Source organism: Panthera pardus, unplaced genomic scaffold (genome assembly GCF_024362965.1).
Source record: "Panthera pardus isolate Hobbes unplaced genomic scaffold, ASM2436296v1 HiC_scaffold_11, whole genome shotgun sequence".
Taxonomy (NCBI): domain Eukaryota; kingdom Metazoa; phylum Chordata; class Mammalia; order Carnivora; family Felidae; genus Panthera; species Panthera pardus.
Window position 1 is genome coordinate 20,395,188 of NW_026526666.1, and position 22,622 is coordinate 20,417,809.

The window sequence follows — 22,622 nt, forward strand, 5'->3', positions numbered from 1 at the left end:
TAATCACAAGGGTCTTTATAAGAAGGAGGCAGGGGGGATCAGAGTGAGAGAAGGAGATGTGACAACAGAAACAGAGGTCACCAAGCAAAGGGCTATGAGCCTAGGAATTCTGGAAGCTGAAAAAGAAGGAAACAGATTCTCCCCCTAGGGCCTTTAAGAGAAACATAGCCCTATTGACCCATTTTAGACACCTGACCTTTACAACTGTAAGATAACAAAATCTGTAGTGTTTGAAGCCACTAAATTTGCAGTCATTTGTTATAGCAGCAACGAGAAACTAATAAATACACCTTCTGCAGAGTCAGCTAGGCGTCCAAGTGCAAACACTGCCATCTTCAAAATGTAAATTTGAAAGTTTGACTGAGGTTTAGCTCCACTACAAGCAACTAAAAAAAGAAAGAGTATAAAGCATCTCCCATGCAGAGTTGTATGGACTAGGTGCCTAGATATAACAGGGGCTGGAAAATATAGGTCTGGCTGGGAAGCTGTTTCTAATAATAACTCCATATACCATGGATATGAAAGCATGAATATTGGTGGCAAGTTGGTCATTCTGCCACAATCCTAGACTAAAAATAGGACAGTCAAGTGAAACTATTTGTACTGAATGAGAGGTTTGCATTCTCTTTTTCTTCAATTAACTACCAGAACACTGGAGGCAGGCTTTTTCACTTCAAACACTCAGGGATTAGAAGAGTGTCTTCTGGAGGAACTGAGAAGTTCAAGAGAAAAAAGACACACAGATACAGAGCTTTAATATTCAAGGGTTCCCACACATATCCCACATCTGACTGCCCTGCACATCATTTAGCAAGCCCCTTCACCAGCCCTCCCACCCAGCTGCATGGAGACTTTAATCATCTTTGTAGTGACTTAGATACAAAGAGTCAAGAATCACCACTTTAGAAAAGCCTCCCATAGGAAAGAAAAACCGCCATCAACCCACCCCCACCACAAACCAGAAAGGGGGAATTTGAAGAAACAATGGCAATGTCACGGTAGGTGGCAAAAAGCAAAGAAGTTAAAACCAAAATTAAAATCTGAGAAATAAGAAAAAAAATTTAATTCATGAAATCAGAAGAAAATGTTTAAAAAAAAACAAAGACCATGAAAGAAAAGAATTCTTAGAAATTAAAAATGTGACTGAAAAATTTAGAAGAACTAGTTTTTCAAGGCGGAAAGATTAAATTTTGGCTATATCATAAGAAACATCAGACTTGAAAAACTAGATAGAAAGGATGAGAGCCCTCTAGGTTGGTGGCAAAGATAGTTACACTCATTAAATATTCCTCTATGTGCCCAGAATCCTTGGGAAAAGGCAGGATCATGTTACTAGTTCAGGCCAATGAAATGTGAGCAGAGTGACATGTGTTACCTCTAGGCTGAGAGAGAAAGTTCTCCACCCTCTTTCCTGTCAAAATAACCAACCGACAGCAAGTGGTGGAGCCTCCATCAGCTGGACACGTGTGTGACTATGTGGAGCAGATCTAATTTCACTCAGCTCGCTTTGAACATGAATATGAAACAAACAGTTGTTGGCTTAAGCACTGAGACTTCACAACAGAAATTTATCATAGCAAAATCTGGCCTATCCAAGTAAAAGTCAATCTAGGAGATTCAACATTTGACTAGCAGGAATGTCAGAACAAGAACGGGGGAAGAAATGCTTTTATTTTAAAATTTTTTTAATGTTTATTTATTTTTGAGAGGGAGAGACAGAGCATGAGTGGGGGAGGGGCAGAGAGCTAGGGAGACAGAATATGAAGCAGTCTCCAGGCTCTGAGCTGTCAGCACATAACCCGATGAGGGGCACGAACCCACAAACCACAAACCGCGAGATCATGACCTGAGCCAAAGTCAGACACTTAACCGACTGAGCTAGCCAGGTGCCCCAAAAATGCTTTTTTTAAATATAAATTTATGGTCCTATTTTACTTTATAAAATGTATACATTCATTAATTTGATTAAAAGGTGGAAAATATTTAATAAGATAACTTTAATATTCATATTGGAAAATGTTACGAATTGATACTAAGTGGTGTTTGCAAGACAACTGGAAAATGAACATGCTTGTGCATTACTGATGGGCACATAAATCAGTAGGACCTTTTAGGAAAGCAATACGGCATCGTCAATTACGTTTTAAATTTACACACCAGCCATTCCAATTATATATCTTTGAAAATACATAAATGTGTCTAGCAGAGTATTCTTAGAATAATACCATAAAATTAGAGATTACTCAAATACCAGTAGGGAAACAGTTACATAAAGTGCATCCATACTTACCAATGCACGGAATACTATGGATTAGTTTGTTAAGGAATGATCTTGTTTTCTAAGAAGTAGATGTATATATATGGACATTTAAAAATGTCCATAATAAATTGTTGAGCAGAAAAAGCAAAATGCAAAACAATATGTGTAGTATGATTTTTCATTTATGTAACTAAAAAAGATCAAGAAATCTGGATATGTGAGCATCAGTGTGTGTGCACATATATGTGTGTGTGTGTTGAGAGGGATAAAAAGAAAAGATGGTATAGTGTTAACCATATGTTACCCTTTTCGTCTCTATTACAAGAGAGATGAAAATGACTGACTTGTTTCCTCAGTCAGCTAGAAGACTCTAATTTGTTTTGTAAAATCTAGACGTTGAACAAAGAGAAAAAAAATTACTGACATAATACAGAACTACAGCAGAGAGAGGAGAAAAGACAGAGAAGAGGGTTGGTCTTGAGTGAATTGCGTGGAAAAATTTAGAAAGCTTGGGGTAAGAATGGAGTGAGTCTTTAAATTATTGCTGTAAGTGAGAACAATATTGACAATAAGGACTTAGGGGGAAAAGTTTTTGAAAGAAATTTTACGATGTGTTGGGAATGTTCTCTTGTTTGAATATTTTTTGTGCAAGACTGGGTATACAAAGGTTAAAGTTGGGTATTCTAAGATTAAAACTGTATTATAGACAGATCAGAGATAACCTATAAAGATATAGAGAGATAATCCACAAATATGAAAAAACATATATTTATGTCTTGTTCAAAAAAATTTATTAAAGAACAGACATCAAATTTTTAACAGCAGTTACCTCTACAAAGTCAGCCTAGATGAGGGAAAGTGAAATAAATGGGCAGGGAACTTATTATATATATATATATATATATATATATATATATATATATATATCTTTATAATATAATTTTAAATCGAAACATGAAGAAAATAACAAATGTAAGGTATTGCCTCTTCAAAAATGTGGCATTTATTTATGACTACACAAAAACTACACCTTAAAATTAATTTTTTTTTCTTCATTTCTAATCCCCCTATATGTGTTTATATGCATATATGGATTATAGGGGCCTTTCAACTAAAACATTAAAATAATTGATGCAAAAAATTGATATTTTTAAGTTTAAAATAAGCATGTAACTGTTTAATTCCCCAACTCAATTTCAAGTATAAACCATACAGAAAGCTCAATTTTCACTATTTTCTGAAAAAGCTCCTTTTGGACATGTTTAGGCCTCCCTCTTAACATGAATATTCAAAGAAAGCGTTTTTATATTGTATTGTCAGATCTTTTAATGTAAAGAATAAAGGAATATAGCATGTTAAATGATGTTAGACAAAGTAACACTCTGTGGATAATATTTTTAAGGTGGTAAGTTTTCAAATCCTACAATAATGACTGTAAAACTAAGGAACTCCTCTACATAGACAGAGGACTTGTGAAATCAAGTCTCGGTAAGAGGCATGAACTCTAGCGCCATCTAGCAAACATGCTGGGTAACATCACCAACATAACAGATCTGACACAGCAAGGTGAAGCGTCCTCGAATTCTATATTGTCAGTCTTGAAAATCCCACTCAGGCATTCCTTAGATTTTCTAACGTTCTGAAACTGATATATAGCCCTTTCAAAGGCAGGGCCAAAAAACACATTTCAATTTTATCCGGCCTAGTATAGAATGGTGTCTTGGGAAAGAATGAACACCAGTTAACTACAGGTGCCCCTCCGCACCTTAGGTGAAGCCGCTTTCCTTTTACGGAAGATCTACATTGATTGGCACCTGTGTTCTCTAACTGAAAGAAATCTGAAGAGGATTTTTGCTTTTATGAAAAATGCCACTACCATACTAATGAAGGTCTTTCATAAAAGCAAAGTAGAGCAACAATGAACTTTCAGAAGGCAGGAGATACCTGTATAAGTTTGATAATATGTACATGCCTTCATCCTCATAAGAGAACTGGTATCATTTTATTTCATAATAAAAGCATAATGTTGCTAAGTTTGCTAATTTGTGATCTGGACTATTTTTAGTCATCAAAGTAACAGGTAACAAAAGAAACAGCCTCCACCCAACACACACACACTCACCTCAATTTACTGATATTTTCAATATATATTCATATGTAGTATTTTTCAATCTATACAAGCCTCAGCTACACAGGAATTTTCAAGCAGAAGTATGTATTTAAGTGCAAATCTGTGAATGAGTTAAACTCAGAAGTCTCTTGGCCTTCTGAGACCATAAGGTATAAATAAATGTCATCAAACATATGAAAATACAATACCTGATACCTTGCTGCTAAAATTCCAAAGTAGGAGGGTATAAAAATATGTTTTAATGATGAAATCCTGAGCATCATAATCCCAGATGGATTTCCGCAATAACAATAAAAAGTGCCACAATATAACTGAGAAGACATGGATTAATGACTAGAAGAATTAATAAATAAAATTCCTATCACCCTGCTATCAACCATAGAAAAGATTTCAAAAACAATGTTAATTTGTTCCTTTCTATTTATAAGGAACTTGTTCAAGAAACTCATCATGTTTGCAGCCTTCAAAAAGCTTATATGATACTGCTTTTACTGCTCTCCAGCAGCAAGAAATATATGGCTAATAACATGACCTTATTGGACTATAACACATAGCTTTTTGTATTTTCAAATAAAGAGTGGTGTGAAAGATGTTGCTTAATTATGGGTGTCCAGCAAAATTAGTTACCATTTATATCAGTCAGGGACAGAGCAGGAGACAGAAATACAGGAATTTGGGGACACTTAATATAAATGTTTATTAAATTCAAGAGGGTATTGACTAATAAGAAGAAAGAAACACTAAGGAAAACAGAGCAGATAAAGAAGCAGTCACTACCCTTAGGGCTAACCTAGCAACGCTGAAGAATTTTCCCCACCAGAGCTGATCCAAACCTCACTGGAGAAGGTTCAGTCACGGCTCGTTGGATGGTAGAGAAGTTGCTGAAGTGCTGTGCCAGCAGAATTTGCTGGAATATTGCGCTCTGAAGTTTTTGAGAGAAAGCATCCTCGTGGTAGTTCTTCACTGGTGGCTGTGCTGCAAAGCCACCTGAAGGGGTGCCTAGGGAACGATGCCATTGCGGGTACCTGGGTAGCTTAGTCGGTTAAGCATCTGACTTCAGCTCAAGTCATGATCTCACAGTTCATGAGTTCAAGTCCTGCATCAGTGAGCCATGCTTGTCTCTCTCTCTCGCTCTCTCTCTCTCTCTCTCTGCCCCTCACTCACTTGCGCACCCTCTCTCTCTTCAAAAAAAAAAAAAAAAAAAAAAAAGAACCATGCTATAGGAACTCATGCTACAGGAACCAGGTGCTAGAGACGTTGCACACTGACAAAAGCCAGACCTTGGAGAAGCCATGTGTGCCGCAGGAATCCAGAGCGAGACACACACTGGGACCAATAAAAGGTAGTCCTTCCTCTGGTGTCCCTACAGCACCCTTCGCTGACAAATCATAACGCCTTGTCAGCTGGCAAACAGAGTCAGCTCCTCTCTCACGGAGCAGACACTACAGTGTGGATTTGTAGCTGAGAAGTAATAAATCTATGGTGGGTGCACCATTCTTAATGTGTACCCACTGTCACACATCACATCATGCTTAGGAATTGCTTATTCTCAGCTCACTGGTTTTCCCAAACTGAACTTCCACAGGAGGTTTCTTATTGGTTTAGTGGCCTTTAGTCTCCACTTTGAAATCTATGGTGCGCGATCAGATTGATTTCCCTAAACCATCATTTCACTTTGTCTTTACGCTGCTCAAAAGCTTTCAATGGATTCGTATCACCTAGAATAGTGATCCTAAACTTCTGAAGTATGAAAGCCCCTTGACAATATCAACAATTTTGTACAGATCACCTCATGATAATAGTTTTACTATTAACCCCTTTAAGTGAAAATATAGACAATAAAATGCTATCAGTTAGACATATACAATTAATTTGCATTTTTCACGTGACTCATAGTCCAGTACAAATAGTAGCTCAGATACATGTAATAGACCCATCTATTCAGTGTCCAGGTTATGCTTGCTATAGATATGGATCAGAGAGCCCCTTACAGTAATAACTCCAGAGTCCCCAGAGATCTCAGGCCCACAAACTGGACTCCACTGACTTAAAATCAATTTCAATACCCCAAACCCAGCATTGAGTTTTCCTGATCTGATCCAACCTACATTTACAACTTTGTCATTCACTCATATTTCCCATGTCACTCCAGTCAATTTCTCATAATCGCTGTGCCCTGACCACATTGTGGGATACCTGCAGCCCTAGTTCCACCTAAACTGTATACATTTATTGTTCCTTTTTAATCCAAATCTCACCTTTCCTCAAGCCTCCCATTATGTCCTTCCAGGTTGCTTTTCTTGGCCACTGTAGCAGACGTTTCTGTTGACTCTCAGAAACACCACTGCCCTTCTAAGCCCTCTCCTCTACAGAAGAGGATGAAATCCTGGAAATTACACATCCAGGCTCTTTTCAGCAGGATTCATTGGATTCTACCAATAAGGGACAGAACCAGAAGGCAGATTTGAATGGGTCCTCATTCCCCTGCAGCATCTACAGGTAGATGAGTGGGTACTCTTGGCTGGCAAATGTGGCGTTTGGCCAGCGGTGCTCGCTTCCCTGGGCCCCTTTTGCACCCTGTACATAACTCTATCATATCACTTATTGCATTGTATCTGATTCTTGGTTTACCTGATTATTTCCCCCAGCAGACTCAGAACCCCACATGAATAAAAACCTACCACTGAGAATGCTGAGACCTGCCACTCCTACCACTCCAAACTTGCAGACAGCTGAGCTCCTCAGCAGTAGTTTCCTGCAGCCCCTTCACCTCCAGGTGTGCTAAAAGCCAGCACCCCTCAGCCCTCCCACTATTTATATGAGCCTCCAACTTCCTGCATTAAACTCCTCAAAATACCCACAGTAGCTTTCATTCCTCTGAACTGCAATAAAGGCCTTAACATAGCTATTTACTGCTTATATCTCCATTTACCTTTCCATTTGTATTTAGATTATCTCTACAGCTAAGCTTCTTAAAGAAAGGACTGCATTTCCTATTTCTTTATACACAATATAGTATCTTCCCTTGCAAGCAGTTATTCAATAACTAATTGTTGATTTGGTTTGATTTAATTAAATATGGGTATAAATAAGACTGAGCAGATGGCATATTAGACTTATGTCTTAGAAAAAATTGGACAGACTTTCAAAAGGCCAAGTCAATACAGAGAGTTTCAATGGTTTAGGAAAGTTCAATGGCCCTTACCCTCCCATCCCTATGTAATCTAACTTACCTGTTTGAATCAAATTGCTGACTTTCATTCTAAACATCTGTAAACATTTTTGGATGGACAACATTGGGTTAGTTAGGCTAAGTCCGTGCTTTATATTTCAGTCCTAAGCATTTTACATTCTTCCACATGTTAAATCTCCTTGCCTCTATATGATCTTTCCTAACTGCCCTTAAAGTCTGTCTTTCCCTGTTTTGTTTTCTTTTTACCACCAGGTATAAAACAATATGAAAAAATACACATTTTTTTTAAGTGTGAAAAAGGATAATGCTTTTAGCCTTGAGCTACAAACATGTCTTCTGCTTTTTCCATAAATCCAGTTATACTGAGTTGAATAGTGATCCCCAGACTTCATACCCATTCAGAATCGAGAATGTGACCTTATTTTGAAAGAGTCTTTGCAGATATAAAATTAATTAATAACCTCAAGAACAAAATCATCTTGGATTTAGAGTGAGTCCTACATCCAATGACTGGTGCCTTTATAACAAGAGGAGAAAATACAGAGACACAGGGTTGGAAGAAGGCCATGGAAATATGGAGGTAGAAACTGGAGTGATGCTTTACAAACCAAGAGACACCAGGGAGCCACCAGAAGCTGGAAGTGGCAAGGAAGGATTCTCCCCTAGAAACCTCAGAAGAAGGATGGCTCTGTTAACACCCTGTTTTAAGCCACTCAGTACATGGTACTTTGTTTGGCAGTCCTATGAAACTAACGCTAGCACTGTACTCATAGCGGTAACACTATACTCATACTAGTATAACTGTTATTTTTCATGAAAGTCAATACAAACTTTATAGGCACACGTGAATGCATTAAATTGTGAGGCAGTTGACATCACTGTGCATGCCGCTAAACACAAAATATTCCTCATACCTACCCTCTGCCCTCTTTTAGGACCCCCTTCAGAGATGTAAATAAAGCATCTCCCGTGAAAGAGCTTCTTGGCTAATAGTTTCTTGGAAAAGCTCAATTTGCCATTTCCCATGTAGAAGTTGATTGCAAAGACACAATCACCAAAGTAAAATTAAACTATTTTCCACCTTCTAGAGATAATACCTTAGTAATTACAAAACACTGGAAAATTCAGTGAAGACATAATTCTCCTTTCCCCCTGAAGATAGGCCTGCACAGCCTACAAGCATACCTGCTTCTCCTCCTGAACACATCACATATTCTGAGGTTTATATTCCAAGGGATGCTCTAGAACACAAATCCCCAGGCAGAGTTAGACACGCCCTCTGTATGCCCTCTTTGCTCTCCATGTGCAGCTCTATTTTATCACATTATGTTGTTATTATTGGTTTACCTGATCGTTCCTCCCAACAGACTGAGAACTCTACAAGGGCAGGAATGTGTATAACTCATCCTCATACTCCCGGGCCCTGGCATCGTGCTTGACGGCCCTGGTGCTTGATAAATGCTGAACTAATTAAACCGTTGACCTTGCTCTATTCATAACAGAATAGACAAACTTAGACCACATTGCCAAATTGCAGCATTTATTCTCAAAGCAGATGCAGCAGACATATTTTTATTTACAAAATGTGTTTTATATACTGGCCCTTTTTCAAAAGAAAGCAGCGAGACTCAGCAATTAATTACCCAAACCTAATGAGAGAAATGTTCACAAGTTACTGAAGCCTGGTATTTATCAGAAAGATGTAATAGCCTGGGTGGTAGCAGGTCCAAGACATTTTTCCTCTTCATGTGCAATCCTGCCATAAAGCAGGTCAAGAACAACAGTAATGTGAGGCTGAAGGACAATGAGTTTTGCCTAGAAGTCAAACAAAGCCGGGGTTAAATCTTCCAAATCCTCTGTCCTGGAGTCTCAACCACATTCCATATCCTCTGAATTTAAAATTGATAATGAATGTTTAAACATTCTAAGGTGGTTCTAAAGCTTTTCTGAATCCTCAAAATTGCTGGGTCAAGAGAACATAGGCCATAGCTAGTATACTCATCTCTGAGGTCATAACAGTCTAATTTTAGGCACTGCTAATGGCTTTAAGGAGCAGATACTCAAAAACAGTCTAGGTGAAACACCCCTAATAAAAAGTGAAAATATTGGAAGATTCAGGACAGGGATCCTAATGAAAAAAGAATATCGAGAATCTTGGCTGCAGGAATTTGACTAAGAGAGGGGGACTTAAAGAAGAACTCACACTTGCCAGGTTTCTAGTTTGCAGAAGGCAGCCTCTAAGATGACCCCAAGGATCCCTATCCCCTAGTATTCATGCCTCTGAGTACCCCTCCTCTGGAGTGTGGGCTGCACCTAGTAAGTGGTTTCTAACAACTATGCTACAGCACAAGTAATGGGATGTCATTTCTGGGATTAGGCCATCCATCTTTGGCAGCACTCCCTCATTCTTTTGCTCATTCACTCTGAAGAAAGCAGGGACCATGTTGTGAGTTGCCCTGTGAAGAGTCTCATATGGCAAAGAGCTTAAGCCTTCTGTCCAACAATCCAGTAGGAACTGAGTCCATCCAAAAACCACTTGTGTGAACTTGGAAGATCCACCTCTGATTGAGCCTTGAGATAACTGACCTTGACCACCCTCACTTCAGCCTCATGAGAGACCCTGAGCAAGAGACACTCGGCCACACCACACCCAGATTCCTGACCCACATAAGCGTTGAGATAATAAATGTTTGCTGTTGTAAGCCACTAAGTTCTGGGATAATTTGTTGCACATCAATAGGTAATTATTATCTAGCAACTTCTATTGTAGTATTAAATACATTCTTACTTTTCAAAACACATATCCTGATTTTTGTTTGTGTAAGAAGGTCATCTGATTCCTGAGATGGAAATAAAGGCCACTTTCTTAGAAGCCACATACTTTGTCTGATACATAAACTGGGGAAGCGAATCATTATAGTCAAGGACTGGTCTATCTCCTTACACGAAAGCCCAGTCAAGCAGAATGTAACAGAGTTGACCCTAAGGTAGTCTTTCGAAGGCCAAAAACCATATATCCAAAGTACAGCCCATTCATTCACTCATCACCTTATCACCAGCAGTGGAAATAAAATCACTTCATTCTATAAATATCCAACTATGTGTCTATTAATCTTTTCAATTCAGCATTTTATAGGGAACTGGAGCGACCCAAGAACTGCTTCTCTATCTCCTCTGAATCACTAGAGATGTCCTCTACATGAACAAAATGGATACTAAGCACTTACTCTGTGAAGGAACATAATTGCCTGGCTGCCACAAGACAACATTTCACTTCAGATTCTATTCATTGCTTACTCATTTCCCCAATTTCCCTTTTGCTCAAACTTTCCTATATAATAGAGTACTTTATTAGATAATGTTTACTAATAAACTGAAGGCAAGGGTAACTATTAAAAAAGATAAAGTATTCAATTAGAACAGCTTAATTACAATGTGACTTTGTATAGAATTCTAGCTTGTAATTTTATCTGATAGCAATGTCAAGTGTTTGTTCAAAATAAGACATCTTGCATTTGGTTCTTTCCAGCTTTGACTAGTTGAGCTGGACAACACGGGGCTTAAACATAGATATGTGGTATCTAGGCCTTCACAAACAATCCTGATATTTTCTGTGTTTTATAATGAGAGATATCATATTAGGACACCCATTTAAAACATACATGTTTTGGGGTGTCTGGGTGGCTCAGTTGGCTAAGCATCCAACTCTTGATGTCAGCTCAGGTCATCATCTCACGGTTCGTGGGTTCAAGCCCCGTGTTGGGCTCTGCACTGGCAGTGCAGAGCCTGTTTGGATTTCTGTCTCCCTCTGTCTCTCTGCCCCTCCCCTGCTTACTATCTCTCTCTCTCTCTCTCAAAATAAATAAACATTTTTAAAAAATTAAGATATACATGCTTTTAGGTATCTCACCCTAAGCTATCACCATGAAATTTAGTGTTAATAGTTAATGGTTCTAGAGTAGGAGGAAACATTGGAACTTGTCTTTGGAGATCTGTTATATATATAATATATATATATATTGCTTTATATACTATATTATATATAGTATATTTATATTATATACATAATTATATTATAATTATAAATATATTATTAATTATATTATAATTATAAATATATTATATCTGTAAAGCAATATATATTGCTTTCCCTCTCAATTTATAAATATATATATTGCTTTCTATATTATATATATAAGCAATATATATTTCTTTCCCTCTTTTAATTTACAAATATATCTAAAGCTGAAAATACACATAAATTCTTCTCCTTGAATCTTTCTTCAAGTCCTCTCTTTTAATAGATAGAATATTTTGAAGATTCACTTAACTTCTCACTCTTCCTACATTAATTCTAACAGAACCAGCAACATTATATGTTGCTCACCTGCAACATTGAACACCTGCCATAATCTGATTGAACTGATTGAACACCTGCCATAATCTACAAAATTGCCATTAACTCATCTTTGGAAAAATGTTGAACAAATCACTAGCTACCAAATATTGGTGACTGTTGAAACAATATTCAGGTTGTAGTAACACCTAACCTTTGCTCATTAATAATTTAAGCCAGGGCTTTCTTGACATTGTGTTTTTTCTCATTATATCTCACATTCTTAGAAAAGCATTATAGATTTTTTGTCTTTGAAATCTTGTACCCTATTCAAAGAAGGAATATATCTTGTTTCATTTACATAAATTCTGCTGACCTTTTATAGTCAAATTGAGTTAGCAATAACCTGGAAATTTTTCTTTTTTTTTTTTTATTCAAGAGACGGAGAGAGAGATAGAGAGTGCATGTGTGTGTGAACATGTGCACACACGAGAGCGGGAGAGGGGCAGAGGGAGAGGGAGACAGGGAGAGAGAGAGAGAGAGAGAGAGAGAGAGAGAGAGAGAGAGAGAGAGAGAGAATCTCAAACAGGCTTCATGCTCAGCACAGAGCTCAACATGGGGCTCAATCCTGTGACCCTGGGATCATGACCTGAGCCAAAATCAAGGCGTCCCTGGTCTGAAGATTTTTCAAAGATAAATCTGAACTATGTAGATAGTTGGGATAAAATTAACTCTCTATGCTACTTAATTTCTTCAGTTTAGTGTTTTAACCTTGTTTCTGGTCAGATGGCCTTATCCCCAAAAACCAGATTTTCACTCCATTAACTGTTCTCCAAATCACCACCAGAGAAGTCTGTCTAAAATACAAATGTTTTCTCACTTCTCTACTTAATACTGTTTCATGGCATTGTCTGATATCTTCAGGATAAGGTTAATATTAATCAGAATGAGGCCCTTAATTACCTGGATTTCCTGGATTCTACCAGCCCCTTTAGTCTCGCCCCCTGTCCACTTCATACTTCACAGCCACTTCAGGCACCATAAACGACTTGCAGTCCCGACTTCACCACATCCTCCACACACTGGGTCTTACAACTTCTGTTCCTTCCACCCAGGTCACTATTCATCCCATCAACTTTACCTGAGTGACTCAGACCTAAACCATCTTCGGTTCTCATCTCAGGTCACATCCACTTAGAAACACCTTCATTTTTGCTTCCTACCTAAGCTAAATGTTTTTCCTATTTTCTTACCAGCATTCTCTTCCAACCATCACATTTATCACACCGCATCACTGTTGACAATTTCTGTCTGTCAATCTCCCAACTAATTGTGAAGTCCTGGGGTCAGGTGTTGCATCTTACTTGCCTGTCTTTTTTTTTTTTTTTTTTTTTTTTTTTTTTTTTGCAAAACTAGCATAGTGTCTGGAACACAGCAGGCACTCAGTAAATATCTGTTGAATTAGCTAGTATGTTTACAGTCTCTTAGAAGGAGTTTTGGAAAAAGATCTTTCTTTCAAGAGAATGCTGAGACAAAATAGCCATTGGTTTTGGAAAAAGATCTTTCTTTTAAGGCTGAGACAAACAGCCATAGCAGGACAAATAATTCAGAAATTGCCACTTCTAGTTGATACATATGGTCCAATACGATAAGGGTATTTGTAACCTTTGAGAAATGAATATGCCATGAAACTGAAGGAATCAGTTGTCTTGTCAATCAAATGCTGGGAAGGTCAGCAGTATACCAAACTAAGAGGCCTGTTTTTGATCAGATAAAAGCCAAAGTTACTGAAACTAAAATAAAGAATTAGTGTACATCATTGAAATATGAAGTAAAGACACATCATGCATTATACACATATATAGATCTTTCTCAACTTATGATGGAGTTACATCTTGATAAGCTCATCGTAAGTTGAAAATACTGAAAGTTGAAAATTGTAGACCTAACCTATGGAACATCATAGCTTAACCTAGCCTACCTTAAACATGCTCAAAACCCTTACATTAGCTTCTAATCAGGAAACATCATCTGACACAAATTCTATTTTATAATAAAGTGTTGAAGACTTCATGTAACTTATTGACTCCTGTACTGAAAGTGAGAAACAGAATGGCTACACAGGTACTCGTGGCTTACCCTCGTGATTGTGCGGCTGACTGGGAGCTGTGGCTCACTGCCACTGCCCAGCATCATGAGAGAGTACCGTACCACATATCACTAGCCTGGAAAAAGATCAAAATTCAAAGAATGGCTTCTACTGCATGCACATTGCTTTCATACCATTGTAAAGTCAAAAAATGAGAAGTCAGGGGCTCCTGAGTGGCTCATCTGGTTGAGTGTCCGACTTTGGCTCAGGTCATGATCTCACAGTTTGTGGGTTTGAGCCCCGCGTTGGGCTCTGTGCTGACTGCTCAGAGCCTGGAGCCTGCTTCAGATTCGTGTGTCTCCGTCTCTCTCTCTTTCTCTCTCTCTCTCTGCCCCTCCCCCACTCATGTTCTATGTCTCTCTCTTTCAAGAATAAATAAACATTAAAAAATGTTTTAAATGATAAGTCAAACCATAAGTTGAGGACCATCCATATTTTAACCTAAATGTGCAAAAACAATTTCTGTTCAAGAATTCTACCTCAGGATCTTCCTCAGGTCTATCTGGTAAAGTCCAACATACAACAAATGTTATACTATTGGAGGGTAAAATGTTCTGAGAATTCACTTTCTAACTTCTAGAATGAAAGCAACAGTTTAAAACAGCAGTTACTTCAGAGTTGGTCTTCAGATTAGTTTCATTTTACTTTTCACTATTTTTTGAAATTATCCTCTGTAAAGAAAGCCATTACAAACAAAAAAAAAATCCCTCTATTGTGGTCCCAGTGAACTCTGCTGAAGGTAAAGTTAAAATCTAAAGGAATCTAAAGTGGTGGATAAATCTAAGTACTTACATAGGAGAAGTACTATGTATAAGTATTACCTTATTTCCCCAAACTCCCAAACTAAAAGCATTGGCCAATCTCAGCTGAGCTCTGTGGCTGCAAATCTGGGACAAGGCGAAGCTTCAGATAGCATGTGCTGGGCTGAGGAAAACCCATTTGATCTAATAGACCTTACATCAAAGAACATATTTTATTTGGGCAACTTTGGAGGAGATCAAGAAGCACACTTCTACTCTACAGTGATTCTAGGATCACAAATCACTCAACCTACCCTGGGCAATAGGCAGATGCCCACAATAACCCATGCTAATCATGGTCAATGAAACCACATTAGTCTCATATACCATTATATCCCCAGAACCTTGAATAGTGCATGGCACATAGTGGATGTTCAGAAAATAACTTTTTGAATGAATAGATTAATAATTGTCATGCAACTAAACCATATTGCCCAGGACAACACTTAACTGTATCTGTTGCCTATGGACCTTATACTGGTTGAATGTTTTAGCCAGGGTATTTATCACCAGCATCTCACCACCCCAACTTGTACCTCCAGATATAGCCGAGTTGAACAAGTCCTTTCAATCTGGACATTTTAACAAACAAATAAGCATTTATGACTGGGATTAAAAACTGAGGTCCTTTTCCTTAAGCCACTTCCAAATCTCAACTCAGGGGAAACCTCCTAAGAGGACTTTCCTCATCCCTTCCTCCCATACATTTGACCCTTCCCTTCTTTGTATACCCTCAATATCCCACAGCTACTTAAATATTTCTTAATTGTGAAATATGACATGCATAAAATATATGAAATATTGCTATACACTTTAATAAATTATAAGAAACTGCACCATTTAACAATTATAGCAAAATGGATCCTTGTGCAACATTCACCAAAGTCAAAATATTGAGCATCATCAGTGTCAGAAAATGCCTCTATCATGTCCCTTCCTGATCTCAAGCGCAGCCCCACTCTGGGTTACCTAGTATCCTATTATAATTCATCCTTGCTTTGCTCTATAATTGTGCCACATAAGCAGGAATCTCTAATCAATTTGGTTTACAAAAAAAAATTGTTTACTTTTGTCCATTTTTGTCTCATTTCTTTTGTTGACATTATGTTTTTAGAATTTTTATATGTTGCACATAGCTGTAGTTTTTAAGTTTTCTGTGCTAAATGTTATCCCATTACATGAATAAGCAATTTGTTTGTTTATTTTGTTGTCGTTGGACACTTGGGCAGGATCCTATGTGGGGCTGTTATAAGCAGCATTGCACATTCTTGGCAAATGTACCATAGTGCCCATAAGTATGCATTTCAGTTAATAGCAAATATCTCTCTGAGAGAGGAATTTCTGCTTGTGTACATCTGCACATGCCGGATAATGCCAAAGCATTTGCCAAAGTGTGTGGATCGATGTCCAATGCCACCAGTTTTTGGAATCCTTTATTTCTCCATGTTCTTGCTTTGTAATTGTCCTACTTTCAAATTTTCTCCAATCTGGTAGATATGCAATTGTTTCTCACTGAAGTTTTGACAGGTTTTATTTGCTTACCAGTGGAGCTGAACACCATTTTACTTATTAACTTTTTAAAGTTTATTTGTTTATTTTGAGAGAGACAGCAACAGCACAAGTGGGTGAGGGGCCAAGAGAGAGGGAGACAGAGAATCCCAAGCAGGCTCTACGCTGTCAGCACCGAGTCCTATGCGGCACCAGAACCCCACACCATGAGATCATGACCTGAGTCGAAACCGAGAGTCAGACACTAACTGACTGAGCCCCCCAGGTGCACCAAACACCATTTAAAATGTACATTGGTTATTTAGATTTCCTCATCTGTGAAGTCTCTTGCCCATGTTTCTATTGGATTGATAGTCTTTTTTTTTTCTTGTAAAAATTATTTGTAATAATTCTCTATGTATTCTGAATATTTTGGTTACAATTGTTGCAAATATGTTCTCCCTCTTTGTGGTTGCCTTTTCATTATCTTAATGGTGTATGTCAATGAACAGAATGTCTTAAATTTAATGAAACCAACTTTATCGATCTTCTTTTAGTTAATGTTTATATTTAAGAACTTTGTGTCATGTTTAAGAAATTATTTCCTACCTAAGGTCATGAAGATATTCCCCTTATTATCTGGTACAAGTTTTATTGTTTTGATTTTTATATGTAAGTCCATAATCCACCTGGAATTGATTTCTGTGTTAGGTGTGACAGGAAATCCAATTTCATTTTCTACAATAAAGATGTCCAACTGTCCCAATGCCATTTATTGACAATACTAGCCTTTCCCTCACTGCTCTGCATGTCACTGTATCATAAATTAAGTGTCTATATATGCCTGGTTTCTTTCTAGATACTCTATTCTATTCATTCCCCTTGTGCTAACAGTACACAGTATAACTTAATGTAGATTTATATTAACTTGGCTATTCTTTAATCTTTGTACTGTATTTCCATATAAACTTTACAATCAAGTTTTCACAATCTATAAAAACAAAAACAAAAAACCAGTGGAATTTTTATTGGATCTGAATTAAATCTATAGATTGATTTAGGGAAAAGTAACATTTTGGCAAATTTGAATCTTAAAATCCATGAACAGTGTCTATCTTTCCATTTATTTCAGTGTTTTCAGTTTATTTTAATAAAGTTTCATAGTTTTATTTGTAGGTTTACTTCAAGGTACTTGACATTTTAACCAAGTATCTTATTTAAACTTCAGTTTCTGACTGCCGGTAGTGTGTATAAGTACTTTTGTATATTACGTTGCCAAATGATCATTAATTCTAATTATTTCTCTGTAGATTGTCTCACATTTTCTGCATATAACATTGTATCATCCAAGAATAATACAAATTTTGGGTTTTTTTTTTTCAAATGCATATAACTTTTGTTGTTTTGATGATTTTGTGTTTTTTAGTTTTTTGTTTTTGTTTTATTGTACCAGATAAAACCTCCAAGAAAAAAATATCCTATACAGTTAGTGAGAATGAGCCACCTTGTCTTGCTTTGAAACTCTCAGGAAGAGACGCCTGGGTGGCTCAGTCGGTTAAGTGTCTGACTCTTGATTTCGGCTCAGGTCATGATTTCATAGCTCATGAGTTTGAGCCCTGTATCAGGCTCTGTGCTCATGATGCAGAGCCTGCTTAGGAGTCTCTCTCTCTCTCTCTCTCTCTCTCTCTCTCTCTCTCTCAAAAATAAATAAATAAACTTAAAAAAGAGAAACAGGAAAATTGTACAAAGCTCTAGCATCAAACGACTAAATATTAAGAATGATATGCTGTAGGTGTTTATTAAATACTTTTTATCAAATAAAAGAATTACCATTCCATTCCTACTTTGCTGAGGTCTTTTTTTTAATTTAATGAAAATATTGAATTTTGAAAAATTTCTCCGTTTATCTATTAAAACTACCATAGAGTATTTTCCCATTTTCACTCTGCAAATGTAATAAATGTCATTAATTTTCTATATCAACCACATAGTCCTGAAATAAATTCAACTTGGTCACAATATACTATCCCTTTTATTTATCACAGTATTAGATTTACTAATATTTTATTTAGGATATTTTGATCTACATTTATAGGAGATTTTTGCCTATTTTATTTTCTTGTCCTTCAGATTTTTTATTAAAACTATGATATATGTATCATGTGTATGAGGAAGAACTGAAAAAAGAGAAAGGGGTTAATGCTGGCTGTCTCGTATACAATGAGACTAGTATTTCTAGTCTCTGGAAAGTTTGTAAAAGATAGCAGTTACTTGTGTCCCAAAAGCTTGACGGAATTCAATAATTAAGTAATCTAGGCATGATACTTTCTCTATGGAAAGTTTTTAAGTTATCTTTTCAATTTTTTAAACAGTTACACAACTACTCACATTTTCTATTTTTTTTTATGTTCATTTTGGTAAATGGTAATTTTCTAAGAGTGTCTCCATTCCATTCAAGTTTTCAGATTTTCCATAAAGTGTTTATAATATCCTATCATCATCTTTTCTGATACTGCAGGATATGCAATAATGTCCCATTTTTTATTCCTGGTCATTATTTTGCATCATTGCTTTCCTTGATCCATCTTGGAGAAAAAGTGCTATACAAAGAATAGAATGGAGTTTCCTTGATGTAATAAAAAGTATCTAATAAACACCTATAGTGCATGGTTTCTAATGAGTGTGGTAGCTCTCCATTGTGTACTTCCGGGTGCTGCCATGGTTTTGTCTTGTGTATGTGAGGCATGTTCCATGGTCTTCAACACATGGTTACAGTTGAGAGACAGCCAGCATTCAGAATTTTTCAATTCTTCTTCATACACAACAGAAAAAACATTTTCTTTTCAAGGAAAGCCAAGGGCTTACTGATGAAATGACTGCATTCACTCAAACAAGAAGGCCACTGCCCTTGTCAACTGTTTGGTCCACCAGTCCATTGGGCCATGCCCTAGGCCCGTGATATGCCTGAAGCCACACGTTGCCAACCCAGCAGAGTCAGTGGAAGATGGGAAATTACATGTCAGATCTACATGAAGTATGTGTGAAAAATAGATGATGAGCTATTCTGCTGCTGAGCACAAGTAGCCTGAATGCACTTGCTACAGTGGTTTTGTCATTATTTTCACTGTGAATCGTAAATGTGTAACTATTTATTTTATTATTTTTCATTACTTTCCAATTTAAAACAAACCCTGTTGGCCATGAGCTCAGAAGAACGGAACTGTATGTTTAATAGAAAAATAAGTACTACATATCTATTTCTGAGAAAGTTAATGATGACCCTGTAATTTGCAAAGATTGCCAATATTTACCATCTACTTTGAAGGTAGTAGTGATATTACTGAACACAAAAAAGGCACAGATCTCCTGAAGAATGCTCAGAATCTATTTCAAAAGTAGCTAAGAAGACTGAGTTAGAAAATCATAAGCCAACACATGTAGCTGCAGAAAGTGCATTTAAACAAGACTCTGTGAAGCTTATCTTTTCATTTAGAGTAAATGCCTGTTCTTCTAAATTAATTTCACTCATTTTGATTCCAGGCTTTCTTGTGCATCTTCAAAAAGTGAAGCAATAGCTGTGAACATGTTGGTTCCATTAGCAGCAACAGTAACAGACCCTTGCAAACCATTAAACGATGCCAGTTGTATGGTATTTTACAGTATTTTCAATTACTTTAAAAAGAAAATAAGTTAATTGCAATAATATTTTGATTTTCTCATCCAGTTGAAGAAATTAGAGTAAAGCTTTTGGCAGATCATTATGTCACTGGGAAATGATCTGACATTATTGTGACTGCTATTGAAAATCCTGTTTAAAATTTATGACCATTAAAATATTTGTTTTATGGGAATAATACACAAATTTGGTATACCAAGGCATTATGGTAAAAAATAGTCTTACAAAATTAATAAACCACTGAGATTTTAGTATGCGTGTACATGTATTAGTAAACTTGGCCTTGGATACACACACACACACACACACACACACACACACATATAGTTGCAAATTTATTAAATAAAATTACTAAACTAGACTATGTTTATATTTAAGTAAAAATTTAAGCAAATTTAGGAAACTTGACCTGTTACCTACAATAAAGATAGTAAATATTATATATAATATATTATATAATATAGGGTATAATTATGTATGATTATACAGTATATAATATTATATAAATAAATATGATATATAATACACAATTATAAAATACATATTATGTTATACATGCTATTATATCCATTGTTATATTATGCATTGTATATTGTATTATTTTATATGTATAGATATAGATATAAAATAGTTAAAGTTTGCTAAATTGTTATTCAAATCTTTTATAATCTTGCAAGATTTTTCAAGATTTTTCTTGTTATGTTAATTACCAAGAAAGACATATTAAAATGTCTTGCTTGGGGCACCTGGGTGGCTCAGTCAATTAAGCGGTCAACTTTGGCTCAGGTCAGGATCTCATGGTTTATGAGTTCAAGCCCCATGTGGGCTCAGAGAGCCCTCTGGCTCTCTGCCAGAGAGACTGCCTCTGACAGCTCAGAGCCTGGAGCCTCCTTCAGATTCTGTGTCTCCCTCTCTCTCTCTGCCCCTCCCCCAATTGCGCTGTGTCTCTCTCTCTCAAAAAAATAAACATTGAAAAAAAATTTTTTAATGAAATGTTATCTTCTGGGTGCCTGGGTGGCTTAGTCAGTTAAGCATCCAAGTCTTGATTTCAGCCCAGGTCATGTTCTCACAGTTTGTGAGTTAGAGCCCTGTATCGGATTCTCTGCTGTCATAGCAGAGCCCCCTTTGGATCCTCAGTCTCCCTCACTCTCTCCCTTTTCCCACTCGCACTCTCTCTCCTTCTCTCAAAAATAAATAAACAATTTAAAAAATTCTTTTTAAAAAATGTCATGTTCTGGGGCACCTGGGTGGCTCAGTCAGTTGAGCCTGGACTTCAGCTCGGGTCATGCTGTTACTGAGTTTGAGCCCCACACTGGGCTCACTGCTGTCAGCCTGTCAGTTGGGAGCCTGCTTCAGATCTGTTCCCCTCTCTCTGTCCCTCCCCCACTTGCACTCTCTCAAAAAAAATAAACATTACAAAAAAAGACCATGTTCTGACTGTAAATTTGTCCATTTCTCCTTACAGTTATGTTAGTTTTTATTTTTTAAGTTTCAGTGCTATGCTATTAGGTGAATACAATGTCAAATTGTTTATCTTCTTACTAAATTGAACATTTGTAAGATTCTCTGCTTCTAGTAATGGTTTTCAACATTTCTATGGTTTTAATATTTAGATGTACTTCTGCAAAGGAAACAATTAACAAAACTAAAAGGCTACCGACAGAATGGGAAAAGATACTTGCAAATGATATATTGGACAAAGGGCTAGTATCCAAAATATATAAAGAACTCACCAAACTCCACACCCTAAAACCAAATAATCCTATGAATAAATGGGCAGAAGACAGCCAGATGGCCAACAGGCACATGAAAAAATGCTCAACGTCACTCCTCATCAGGGAAATACAAATCAAAACCACACTGAGACACCTCACACCAGTCAGAGTGACTAAAATGAACAAATCAGGAGACTATAGATGCTGGAGAGGATGTGGAGAAACGGGAACCCTCTTGCACTGTTTCTGGGAATGCAAACTGGTGCAGCCACTCTGGAAAACAGTGTGGAGGTTTCTCAAAAAATTAAAAATAGACCTACCCTATGACCCAGCAATAGCACTGCTAGGAAGTTACCCAAGGGATACAGGAGTACTGATGCATAGGGGCACTTGTACCCCAATGTTTATAGCAGCACTCTCAACAATAGCCAAATTATGGAAAGAGCCTAAATGTCCATCAACTGATGAATGGATAAAGAAATTGTGGTTTATATACACAATGGAGTACTATGTGGCAATGAGAAAGAATGAAATATGGCCCTTTGTAGCAACGTGGATAGAACTGGAGAGTGTTATGCTAAGTGAAATAAGCCATACAGAGAAAGACAGATACCATATGTTTTCACTCTTATGTGGATCCTGAGAAACTTAACAGAAGGCCATGGGGGAGGGGAAGGGGGGAAAAAAGTTACAGAGAGGGAAGGAGGCAAACCATAAGAAACTCTTAAAAACTGAGAACAAACTGAGGGTTGATGGGGGGTGGGGGAGAGGGGAAAGTGGATGATGGGCATTGAGGTAGGCAACTGTTGGGATGAGCACTGGGTGTTGTATGGAAACCGATTTGACAATAAAATATAAAAAAATAAAAAAATAA